The 13,427-nt window shown below is 48.3% G+C and overlaps 1 pseudogene; it reads left to right on the forward strand.

The window, feature by feature from the left end:
- Nucleotides 1-7,437: 7,437 nt before the first annotated feature.
- LOC101964301 (heterogeneous nuclear ribonucleoprotein F-like) lies at nt 7,438-9,067 on the forward strand (annotated as a pseudogene).
- The last annotated feature ends 4,360 nt before the right edge of the window (nt 9,068-13,427 follow it).

Below are 13,427 nucleotides of genomic sequence, written 5' to 3' on the forward strand. Positions count from 1 at the left end.
GGTGTACAGTGATGTGGAGAGGGGGACCCCTTCTGATAAAACCAGGGGTCAGGGAAGGCCTCAGAAGTCATGGTACTCATGCTGAGATCTGTGAGGTAGAAAAGGGAGCCTCTCGGAGGAGGTCGAGGGGAAAGGCTTTCCAGGCAGAGGCCTGGGGAATGAAAAGTTCCAAGAGGAAAAGACCTCTGCTTATTGGAGGAACAGCAAAGAGTCCACTGCAACTAGAGTGAAGAAATCAAGGGACTGATGGGCAAGAGAGGCGCTCAGAGGGTGGGCAAAGGTCACATCATGTGTCTTTCTAGGCCTAGTTAAGGAGTTGGAATTTTATTTTCGAGGAATGGGAACCTGCAGAGAGTCTTAAGCAGGGGGTGTCATGGTCTGGTTCCTACATGGATTGTTCTATGCAGAACTGGGGGACAAGCTGACAGCTGGAAGGCCACTTCCAAACCAGAGATGAGACCTGGACTGGATGGAGGCAGTGAAGATGTAGGAAAGGGACTGAATCCAGGCAGGGTCTTTTGTGCCAGAGTTCTAACCGCCCACTTTGTGCCTGAGCCCTCTGCCACAAGCCAGGGCGAGTGGCTGTGCCCAGCAGCAACCGTCGGCAGAGACAGGAGGCACTCTGAGAGGAATAATCCTGGGCAAGACCCAGCTCAACCCAGCCCAGCGCCTGGGGGAGCAGGTGGGGCCAGGAGGTGCGGCTGGGAAGAGGGTGGTGGGGGAGGGCTGCAGACTCATTGTCTGGATCTCTGGGCTCTTGAGTGCGCAGGAGGAGAGGCAGGGTATGTCAATAAGGATCTGGGGGACCATCTTTCCTGGGCCTTGGTGCCCTCAGAGCCCCAGCTCAGGGTGCCCCTTGGCAGGTCAATAATCCCTCTTAGTAGGTCATGCCCCCATCAGGACACTGCTGAGCTGGCAGTTTGAGTACAGGGTTGTATTCTTCTTTTGTAGATCCGATGATTTTCTGGAACAGACCCTCAGGATGTCAGGGAAAGAACAATTTAACTATTTCAGCCAGGCTTCCTTATGCTCACAGTTAAGGACCCTGCTGGCTGCCTGTTTTTCGCAAATGGCATCCCTCTTGATAAAACAGACAAGGACAAAATCTTGTTCCCCAATTGTTAGCCTGCAAAAATCCCCCACAATTCCCTACCTCTGCTCCATGTCTCCTTACTCATGGGTGGAGTAAAAAAGAAAAGGAGGTTATCAGGGTGATGCCCATTGTGGGCCCTCCAACTGGGAGATTTGCCTTCCCTAGCTGGCCGCAGCTCCCTGTGCTTCCTCTGCTGGCACCCCAGCAGCTCCCAGGCATGCCCAAGGCAGGAGACCCTTCCAAGGGCTCAATTCCATTGCCTGGGTGGAGAATAGGGTTTCTCTCCCCATCCCCCCAAAGACAGGCAGGCCTGTGAGAGTCCCCAGGGAGGAGGGGTAGGCAGGAGCAGCCAGACACACCTGCCTCATTCCTTTCCTCTTGTTCACTCCAGAGAGGGCTGTGGGGGCTGGGTTCCCTGCCCCCTTCCTCCCTCCCATCCCAGGAAGGAGAAGAAGCAGGCTGGGGGAATTGCAGTCCCTAGGGCCCTGCGGGGGGGGGGGGGTTACCCCCACCCCTAGTAGTGTCCAGTAGGGCATTGGCCTTGACCTCACCCTCTGCTGCCTCCCAGCCTTATGCAGGACAGACCTGGGTGTGGGGCATGAGGCGTGGGGGGGACGGACTGGAAGTGGGAACTCTAGGATCAAGTTGGGGGAATAAGGTAGGAGCCCCAACACTGTAGAACATGCTGCCTTGGAGGCAAGGGTGGGTGGCAAGGGGGACAGGGGGCTGGATACTGAGCTGTAGGGGAGGGGACCTGTTCTAGGCGTGAGGTCATGGTGATCTATGTCAGCCTGAGCCATAAAGAAGGGGAGGAAAAGTTCAGAAAGAGACAGTATAGGGTGTTGGTCATCCTCCCATCCTCTCCCTGGGCCAGAAGTTGAGTCCTGGGACCAAGGCTAGAGTCACAATGAAAAGGCGTGTGTGGGACTTTGCAAGGGTCCTAAAGGGAGACATGAAAGTGATGGGGCATGGGGAAATGGGGCCTGAGAGGCACTGGGCTTATGCATACTGGCTGAAGGGTATTGATGTACATATTGGAAATACGGGAAACAGGCTGAAATTAAGTGGGAAGGTAGAATTGAGATGAGGGGAACTTAACCAACAGCTTGGGGAGCATCAGGGTGAGCCTTAGAAATAGGAACAGAATATGGCTAGAGATCATTCAGAGGAAAAAAGAACCTCTTTTACCCCCAATACATTTCACCTGGTGGACACTAGGTCACGCCCTTGTGGGCAGAAGTAGTAGTAGATCCTACTGAATCTAGATTGTCTCCAAAGGAGTGAGGGAGCAAACGGAATGAGTGTGCTGGACAGATCAGCAGGCAGTGCCGGGGTTAAGGGTCAGGTGGAGATAGTCAGGCTGAGTAGGATCAGAACCTAGGCTTCTTGCTTTTCAGGCACCCAAGGAACCTGGGGGAGGAGGGGAGAGGCATTCAAAGGTAGGCCATGGGAATGCCATGGGAATGCCCCATGAGAAGCAAGGTCAGGGTCATCCAGGCTTCCCTCCTTCCCCCGAATTAATGCATACCCAACTAGCCCCCCCCCCGCAGGGGGCCTTCCGCGCGTTGGAGAGTGCCTAGGCCCTAGTCTCGTGGCCCAAGTCCTCCCCTCTTACCCCCCCTTCTCATGTGGTTGCCGGCAGCTGCCTGCGGTCGCCCCAGCTCCTGCACGGGGACTTTCCAACAGGGGAAAAAATGACTTAATGAGAGTGGGAGCTGGGGGCGGGAGGGACAGGTCCCTGTAATCACCGCTCTGCTGTGGGGCCAGCACGCCTCCGGGCTCTTCCCTGGCTTCCTGCTGCCAGCGCCCCCCTTGGGTTCTGCTGCGGGAGGGAGACAGAGCTGGCGACAGGGGCTCTCTTTCCAGGTTCCAGGTTCTCTGGGACCCTCTGGCTGCCTGTTTCTCCTGGACTCGCCTCTGGAGTCCTAGAGGCCTGGACACTCCACTATCCCTCTCTGGACCTTTTCCTTGAAATTGGGGAGGGGGTGTCTTTCCCTGGAGCTGGGGTCCCCTGCTGGTGTGGTAGAAGGGTAAGGGGTAGTGAAGAGAGCCCGTGTCCATTTTGCGGCTGCGTACTTCCAAACGCCACTGGTTGCTGTGGCAACGAGGACAGCCGAGGTGTGTCCACCGCTCTGGGAGGCGCTCCCCCCCACCACACGTACACTTTGCAGCCCGCTGGGCCAGGCCCCGCCGCTGTGGTACGCGGGGGTGGGGGTGTGCCGTTACCATGGCAAGGGTGCGCTAGAAGGGCACATTCTTCCCTAGGGTGGGAGCGCCCTGGGGATATGAGAAGGGGGGTGACGGGGGCGGCAGAAAGGGGAGCAGCGGTGGTCAGAACAAGGGAGGAGTCTCGGTCAAGACGAATGGGGCTTCTGAGGTTGGGGTGGGAAGTCTGCAATCGGTCCCCGTCCTGCAGCTCTTGCCAGGCATTCTCCCTCCCTCACTGCCCCCCACCCCACACCCTTGCTGGGGTTCAACGCCCCAATTCACCGTTTGCAGATAAGGGATCCCCAACTACCAACCCAAAAGGTTTCTTCCAAGGCCGAGCCTGCGGAGCTTCTGGGCCTGTCCCCTCCCCCCAGGTGGGGTTGCGGCCCAGACTGCTTGCAGAAGCCCTGCAATTAAGCCCCTCGCCCGCCCCTGCACCGCCCGCCTGTCCTCCGCCAGGCCCGGTCTGCACCACCAATTACTGCAGAGCGCAGCAGCTGATTACCCTGGAGCCTGAGGAGTGGCTGGGGGTGGGGACAACAGGCAAGTTAAGGGGTGGGGACCCTGGGGTTGTCACTGGTCCTAGGGTCGTTAGCTGTGGCCCTCTAGCCCCACTTCTCAACTCTAGAGGATAGGGAGGAAGGGTCTCTCAGTGCTCGGTCCTGCAGAGCCTCAATTTTTCATTCCGTGAATGTACACGGTACCGAGGGCAGACAGAGCTCTGGGAAGATCTGGTGCGCGCGCTCACGCCTGCGTGCATGTACGTTGGAGCGTCTGGAATCTCAGGTTGCGTACTCAAAAAGTTCAAGGCCCTCAAGACCAGCTTTCTTTCCCGCCGCCGACTGCCGCGTGGGTCTCTCCTGGTCCCGCGCCCCGCCCATTGGACCCAATTAGGTCTTGCTGAGCCAGCCCCGGGCTGCTGCCAGCGCCTTTTGTGGGAATCAGAAAACGGCGCCCTCTTTGGGAAAGAAGCTTCCCATTTCTTCAGAAGACAATCCGGGAGTCTACAGAGCAGCGACAGTGGATTTTTCTACCACCACCCTTGTCCACTGCTGTCCCTTCTTCGTTCTGTCCCTGCCGGCTAGTCTGCAGGGACTCGGGTAGAGCTTCGCGCCTACCGCAGTCCAGCTGTCCACATCTGGCCGACAGCTGGGAGCCGCCCACCACAAACTGATGAGGACACGGCGCCCTCTGTTGGTGCAGAGCTGCAGCGCACCAACTTCAGGGCCTGGACTTCCCTCCAGCTGCGGCGGGGGCTGGAGGTCTAGCTCCAGTCAGGTGGGTCTCGGATTCCACCATTCAGTGTCTTTGCTCTAGGGAACTACCCGCTCTCTGCCTCGCTTGCAAGTCACAGGCCCTGTGCTCTCCGCCCGTCACAGCTTTGTTGATCCTCTTTCCTTTGTCCCTGCATACTTAAAACCCTGTTCAGCGACCTAACAGTTCCCAGACCTCCCAGCTTCTTTCCCTAGACGTCGGAGCGCGGACCGCACATTCTGCGAACCTTCACTCCGCGCCCAACGTAAAAGTCCTAAAATAGGAACATGATTACATAAGACACCGCCCGTTTGCTCAATGGAATTCCTCGTGTTCTTAAAAAAAAAAAAAAAAAAAAGAGGTGGTTGAAGTATATTTAGTGACTGAAACAGTGTTTGCTCTACATTGGGGAGGAGGATGCTAGGCACATAAGATAGCACAGGGCAGGATCCCTCTTTTACTGCAACAAAAATGTATAGATGCGATTTCCATTTTAGAAGTCTAAAATAGGCATCAAATGCTAATAAATTATTTTGGATGGGAGATTGTAGGTGATTTAAAATGTGTTCTCTATTTGCATTTTCCTTTGTCTATAATGAACCCATATTACTTGGGCACAGCAATGATTCCATGTGCAGAACATTTTGACCCAAAATGGAGCATCAAATTATTAGAATATTTTTAAAACTAGGTTTTGGAAAATCTGGTTGATAAGAGCTATGATTATGCTATTGGAATTTTCTTTTAAAAATAACAATGATTTGTAGTGAGAAGTCCTGAATTCCTGCACCAGAAAAGCCAAGAAGCATCCTCAAACCCATATGCACATCCAGTACTATGGGTCGTTATAATAACTGATTTATTTTTTATTGTACTACTTATGTACGAAGATGTTGCCATGATTAATAATACATAAAATTTATAAAAATTTTAACACCTTTTTCTCAGTTCCAGTCCTTTTCGATGTCTTTGCAACATTGCATATCTGTAACCACTCTATCCTTGGGTGTAGGCAATCCTTCCACCACCTTGAATGAATGATGTATCACCTAGTCCTCCTCATTCTCCACTGCCTCAGAAACTTCATTCACTCTTTGTCTTTGTCTTTTTGTGTGTGTGTGTGTGGGTCAGCTCCATTTAATTTTATTCATAACCCACATAACATATTAAGCTGAATGTGAAGAAATAAAAACTACATTTGCACAATGATCTAAAAATATGGACATTTCTCTAATACACAATATAAAAAGCAAACAGATGAGTTTGATGGTGACAATAATTGATATGGAGCACTGTTTGTATTCTTATGAATTTAATTAGGTTGACTACCTTCCATATTTTTCACCTTTGACTTTAATATTTGTACCAAGCACAATGTGTCTAGCTGTGAGTGTTTTTTGTCTTTTTCTTTTGAAATAATTTTGAAGATACAGAAAAGTTACAATGGTACAAAGAACTTCCCATGTCCCTGAACCACATAAGAGTGAGCTGCCTACACAATGCCCCATTACTCTTTAATGCTTTAATATATGTTTCCTACAAATAGATATTCTCCTTCATTACCTAATACAATACTCAAAACCAGAAAATTAACATTTATGCATTAGTACTATCTAATGCCTCTAAGATGTTATTCCATGTTCAGCTGTTAGCCCAATAATATCCTTTATAATAAAATTCTAGTCTAGAATTTTTTTACATTTAGTTATTATGTCTTTGTAGTCTCTTCCCATCTGACACACTTTCTAAGCCTTCCTTTATGTTCATGACCAGGACAGTTTAGAAGATTACAGACCAGTTATAGGATGATGTCCCTCACTTTGGGTTTATCTGTTGTTTCCTGATTTAATGTCGTCATGTGTCTTTGGCAACAATATCACAGATGTTGGGTGTTTTGCTCATTGCCTTATTATTGGTTCTAGAGCTAAAATTTCCCAGTTTAGTTCCAGTGCAGCCAAGTCCTGTCTCAGGAGCTTTCTGCTTTGGGAGCTACAACCCATGGGCTCTAGGGGCTGTGGCTCCTTAATTATAAATAGTCCTCTGCCTTCCTGGTTCACTTACTGAAGATTCAAAGTTCTAAGTGGGAACATTGATTTGGCTATGTCCTTTCTGCTCAGGATCAGGGGAGCAAATATTTGACTTCCCACTAAGACTTATTCTAAGGAGGATCCACCAACATAGGTAAGGGGCTCAGATGCTGTTCAGCTAAAGACCCCAGTGCATATTCACATACAAGTTCCTGAGAACATCACTGAGACCTCCACCATCTGCCATTATCACCCCTCTCTTTCTCCCTTGCATGCCATGTTCCACTGAAACATGACTGCATGCAATTCCCTTCCTGCCTTAGCCTCTGTAACAATTAGCCTTCAAAGATGAGCCCAATGAATCATGTGTCATACCTCTGTATTGTCCCCTCCCCTTGGATCTGGGCTGGTCCTGTAATTCATTTTCATTGATACAGGCTGTGGAAATGGTCCTACATGACTTCTGAGAAGAGTTATTAAGAATTCTTGCAGTTTCTGCTTTAGTCTCTTAGAATGTTCCTTTGGGGGAAGCCAGTCACTATGTCTGAGTTCCATCTACCTAAGACCATCATGCTGTGAGAAAATTTAAGCAAGTCACATGGAAAGGCTGCTTGGAGAGAGAATAATGTCTGGCCAGTCCCCATCTGTTTCAGCCAATTCAGATGAGGTGCGAGACACACGATTAAAAAGAGTTATCTAAATTGGAGGATCAAAAGTTTGAGGTCAGCCTGGGTAACTTAATGAGATGCTGTCCCAACTTCAAAAATAAAAGGAGGGCCTTTTCTTCCTCCTCGTGGTGGCGTGTGTTCCCAGAGCGCCAGTCTCTGCGTTTGTCCGGCTCCTAGAGGTTAAGAACAAAAAAGATGCACCTGGACTTTCCCCAGAGCCTTCTACTTTCTAAGCGTCGGTGGAATTTGAAGTATTCTGGCTGCGAGCCGCTCTTACTATATGAAAGAAAACACCCCTACCTTCCTCAGTGGACAATTTGTTACCTACTTTAAGTGTCTCCCACTGAAGGCATCCATCTTTCCTTGAGCCACAGAAACCTGTGCCCAAGCTTGTCTGACATCTGCCTTGTCAAGTGTCCATGATGCTGGGCCCTGAGGGAGGTGAAGGTTTTGTGGTCAAACTCCGAGGCCTACCCTGGTCCTGCTCAACTGAGGAAGAGCAGAACTTTCTCTCCAACTGCACGATTCACGATGGGGTTGCAGGCATCCATTTCATTTACACTAGAGACGGCAGGCAGAGTGGTGAGGCTTTTGTTGAACTTGAATCAGAAGATGATGTAAAAATGGCCCTGAAAAAAGACAGGGAAAGCATGGGACACTGGTACATCCAGGTGTTCAAGTCACACAGAACCGAGATGGGTTGGGTGTTGAAGCACAGTGGTCCAAACAGCGCCAACACTGCCAATGATGGCTTCGTGCGGCTTCGGGGACTCCCGTTTGGATGCACAAAGGAAGAAATCGTTCAGTTCTTCTCAGGGTTGGAAATTGTGCCTAACGGGATCACACTGTCTGTGGACCCCGAGGGCAAGATTATAGGGGAGGCCTTCGTGCAGTTTGCCTCACAGGAATTAATTAGCTGAAAAGGCTCTAGGGAAGCTCAAGGAGAGAATAGGGCATAGGTATATGGAAGTGTTTAAGAGCAGTCAGGAGGAAGTTAGGTCATATTCTGATCCGCCTCTGAAGTTCATGTCTGTGCAGCGGCCGGGGACCTATGACCGGCCAGGCACAGCCCGGAGGAGGTACATTGGCATCGCGAAGCAGGCGGGCCTGGAGAGGATGAGTTCTGGTGCCTACAGTGCAGGCTATGGGGGCTATGAGGAGTACAGCGGCCTGAGTGACGGCTATGGCTTTACCACCGACCTGTTTGGGAGAGACCTCAGTTACTGTCTCTCGGGAATGTATGACCATAGATATGGAGATGGTGAATTCACAGTGCAGAGCACCACTGGCCACTGTGTCCAGATGAGGGGGCGGCCCTACAAAGCAACAGAGAACGACATTTACAACTTCTTCTCTCCACTCAACCCTGTGAGAGTCCATATTGAGATTGGCCCTGAAGGTAGAGTGACAGGCGAAGCAGATGTTGAGTTTGCCACCATGAAGAAGCTGTGGCAGCTATGTCAAAAGACAGGGCCAACATGCAGCACAGATACATAGAACTCTTCCTGAATTCAACAACAGAGGCCAGCAATGGGGCTTATAGCAGCCAGGTAATGCAGGGCATGGGGATGTCAGCTGCCCAGGCCACCTATAGTGGCCTGGAGAGACAGTCAGTGTGTGGCTGTTGTGCGGCCGGCTATAGCGGTCAGAACAGCATGGGTGGATATGATTAGTTTTGTAGTAACATTTGAGTTATTTCAATCAAATTTTTACAGGCAGCCAACAAGCAGTGAAAAGCAGTTTATAACTAGAGAAAGCTGTGGGACCCATTTAGCACCATGAGTTTGTGAAATCTGGATTAAAAAATTACCTCTTCAGTGTTTTCTCTTGCAAACTTTTCTTCTAGCATGTGATATTGAGTAAACTAAAAACTATTTTCTTCCGCTTTTCTTGATTAACATTTTGGTAGTATACTTCAGAGTGATGTTATCTGAGTTAAAGTAGTTTTAAGTATGTTAAATGTGGATCTTTTACACAACACCACAGTGAACACATTGGGGAGATGTACTTTTTTGGAGAACTCAAAGGTGCTAGATCCATAATTCAAAGAGAAACATTTCTCATGTTTGTTTGTTCTATTTTTTTTTCTTCTTCATTTAAAATTTTTAGGTTAAGATTAAGCTTTTTAAAGTTAGTTTTGAGAACTGAGACACAATACTAATACTGTAGGAATTGGTGAGGCCTTGACTTAAAGCTTTCTTTGTATTGTGATTTCCTTTTGGGTGTATTTTGCTAAGTGAAACTTGTTAAATTTTTTGTTAACTAAATTTTTTTCTTAAAGACTTTTTCACACACAATAAATAAATAAATAAAAGGAGGGCTGGGGATGTAGTTCAGTGGCAAGGTGCCCTTGGATTCAATCACACATACTGAAAAAACAAACAAACAGACACAAACAAAAATACCAACCCTACCTTTGACAGTCAAGTTGGTGGACCCTTCAGATCTTTAGATAGTCCAGTACCAGCTTCCATCTAATTGTAACTGGTTGAGTTCCCCCCAAGTAAGATCTGCCTAGCAGAATATAGTCAACCCATGACTGTGAGAGATAATAAAAAAATATTTTAAGCCACTAAATTTTGGAGTGGTTTGTTACTCAGTAATGTTACCCTTTTGTGGTACATGTTTGGCTTTCTAGGGAATGTTGTCCCACTGTCCTGTCCCAGACACATGATCACTTATATCTTTGCTTGTCAAAATCCTTCTGACTAGTGTGGCACAGAGCAGTTGAAAGAGCCAGGGTTTGAAATCAGCCTGTGGCGTAGAAGGGTTGAATCAGTTTTATCTCAGTTTTGCTGGAGGGGAAAAGGGCAGACTGAAGAGTTTCTTCAGAATAATATGAGGCTGGGCATGACCTTGGATTTCCATATCAGCACCTGCTATATGGTAATAAAAACACCTCTCTCCTCGAATTGTTTTGAGGATGAGCTATAACATATATGTTATCTACCAGTCTATTTTTTTTGTCCCTGTTAGTACCATTGAATGATGATACCCAGACTTCTAGACCTGCATCGAATGGCACGCCCATCATCTAAGAATTACATGGCTTTAGACAAATCCCTTAAACTTCTCTGAGCCTTACCCTCCTCTTGTTACATGGATTTGATGATAATATCTGTGTAATGGGGTTTCTGGACAGGACTGCCTTGTGGTGTTAGGCAACACTGCCCTCTTGAGGCAGAACACTCACACCCTTAGGCCATATCCTTTAACACCATGGCATCAGGAATCCTTCAGGTGTCCACCATTGGGGCTCCAGCATGAACAGACATGTCTGGTGGGCTGGGGTACTGTGGTGAACACCAGAATGCAGACAGGATCAACAGAAGCCTCAAGAGCTCATTACCCTGAGGGAAAAGAGGTTTTGCTGCAGGGGAAAGGGGCAGACAGAAGAGTCTTCTTTGGAATAACATGAGGCTGGGCATGACTATTCCCACTTCCTCGGGGCTTTCTTGATGGAGAAGGAAAAATTTGGGGTAGGTATGAGGGCAAGGGAGGGTCACTAGGACATAGTTGTCTCTGTTGTAGGAACTCCTTATGAAAGAGTTGAGAATAAAAAGCTTAAGGTGCTTTCTCACCTTAGGTGGTGAGAGAGACAGAGAGACACACTAAAAGGGAAGTATGCCAGACTGCTGGCCTCTGGCAGGCAGAGAGGCAGTAGGTGATAGTGATGAAGAGATGGGTGGCATTGGGCAACAGACCTGACCTGGTGAAAGGCAACTCTACTGGTTTATTTTTGGACTTCCTCTGATGGATTTCTGGGATGTGATGGGAGAGTGCAGGCTGTAGGATTCCAGTTAAATCCAAAGCAAAGTCTGGCAAAACTAATGTATGCTGTTATAAGGCAAGAGAGTGGTTACCCATGCAGGGGAAAAAGTGACCAGAAAGGGGATTCTGGGAGCTGATAATATCTTGTTTCCCCATCAGGCTCCTACTTACACTGCATTCATTTGGTTAAAAACTTAAGTGCCCTTAAAATGTGTGCACTTACTATTATATTACTACTTCTTGTATTTAATATGTTACTTCAATAACAGATTCATATTCTTTCTCCACCCCACCCACACCATTATTTGAGAAAAGAATGATGAACAGACATTTATCACTGGAAGCCCTTTCAGATAGTACTACATCCCAGAAGAGATTAATGGTTGGAGGTGAGGACCACCTAGTGTCTGGCCAGAATCATGTTTTCCTCCATTCATTCACTTATGGTTTACTAAGCACTTCCTACACATTGAACAATGTACAACATGTAAGAGAATTAAAAGATAATTAATAACCATAGTTTCCAATTACTGGGAGTTTATTATGGAGTAGATCTGAATATACATCTAACCTTCACAATAATTCTATGATGTATTATTATTATCCCATCTATCGGCTGAAGAATGAGTCTCAGAAAGGTTAAAAAAGTTGTCCAAGGTCACAGAGCAAAGGACTTATTTGGATTTTCATATGCACCCAGTCTGTGAGGACCCAAAGCCCAGGTATTTCTCACTGAGCTTCAGGTCACCCAGGAATCTAGGGGGTGAAGGTCCTGTAGTGAAGTTGCTCTATCTCAGAAATGAGGCCTTAGAGCCGGAGCGAGTCTGAGTTCGAACCTAAGCAACCTCGTTTTCTCTGCTTCTTGGCAGGTTTTTCTTTTGAGACTCTTTCCCCAGTTGTATAACAAGGGTTAAAAAAAAAATCATGCCTTTCTCTTGGGATCATTGTGGGCACCAAGGGAAGCGGTACAGCCCGGTGCTGCGCACACAGTGAGCGCCTAGAGCTGGAAGTCACTGGCATCTGTGAGACCTTGGATCACCCCTGCAAGGCAGAGCCCCACGAGGGCAGCGGTCAGGCTCGACGCTCCCCACCTCTCGCCTCCCGATCGGAACCTTTCGGGCTGGGTTCAGTTGAAAATGAACCGGTGGCCTTGATAGCCATGTTTGAGTTGCTCCAAAACCGGCCAGGGAACGAGACTCGACCCTAAAGCCAGTGGAGGAGCCAGCACCCGCAGCCCCGCGTGGGCGTTGTTCTGGGTGGCTCCCTCGGGAGAGAAGACACGCTATCGCGAGATCTAACGAGATCCAAGGTAGCGCAGACCGGAAGTGAGGGGCGGGCCCCAGAGAGCGCGCTCCTTTTGAAACTTGAGACCAGACGGGGGTCCGGGTACGTCGGAGGTCGCGGTCCTGTGTGGGGAAAGAGTGGGAGCCGCAGGTGGGCAGAGCTGGGTCAGCGGGGACCCTTCACGGGGGTTTGGTTGGGAGAACAGCATCATGCCTTGGGCAGCTCCCTTGGACCTGCGTGTTCTGGGAGGCAGGTTGGCGAGGCCTCACTTTGCCCCGGCATAGGTCCCGAACCAGGGAAACGCTCCAGCTCAGCCCAGCCTCTCTCCTCTCTATAACACCCCCTCCGTTTGGCTCGGCTTGTTAAGAGTATTCGTGACCCAAGAAATGTTTTGCCCCAACGCTAACGTAGCTACAGCTTCTGACCCTCTAGTCCATGCCCCTTCCATGGCCTTGGGAAAGGGTCTTAGCAACTTACTCAACATGGTTATATTTATAGAAAACTAGCAAAACGAAGATACTTTATTCCAAATCTGCTAACACCACTGCCTCTTTCATTGTGAATTCTCCTATCTAGGGGCAGTTGATGTGTCTGTGGATGCTTTTTAGGTATTTGGGGGTAGAGAATACTCTGAATTTGAGTTTAGTGGGATGAATTCATATGGCTCCTGTGTATACTTAAGTTATTATTTTTACTTTTCCAATGGAAGTACTCCCTAATCCACTTTGCACTGAATTACTAACGTGGTAACCTAACATCCAAGAGGTTCTTGGTCCTAGGACTTCCAGCATCACAAGAATTGGGAGCTGTAAAAGAGTTGCACTCCATGGGACAAATATGGAATTCCCTGAAATTATAGCTCATAGGAAAGCTTCATAGAAATTACTACTCCAAATTTGGCAACCTTCCTAAAATAAGGAGTAGAGGGACTGAAAGAATTTTTTCTGAACTAGCAATACATTAATTCCCACCCCCTTTATCCCATTTGCTCAGTTTTAGCTGCCTGTGGACAATTGTGGTTTTAATATTAGTGGAAAATTCCAGAAATAAACAATTCAGTTTTAAATATCTTTTATTATAGTATATTATAATTGTTCTATTTTGTTATTACTTATTGTTGTT

Source organism: Ictidomys tridecemlineatus, chromosome 7 (assembly GCF_052094955.1).
Source record: "Ictidomys tridecemlineatus isolate mIctTri1 chromosome 7, mIctTri1.hap1, whole genome shotgun sequence".
NCBI lineage: Eukaryota > Metazoa > Chordata > Mammalia > Rodentia > Sciuridae > Ictidomys > Ictidomys tridecemlineatus.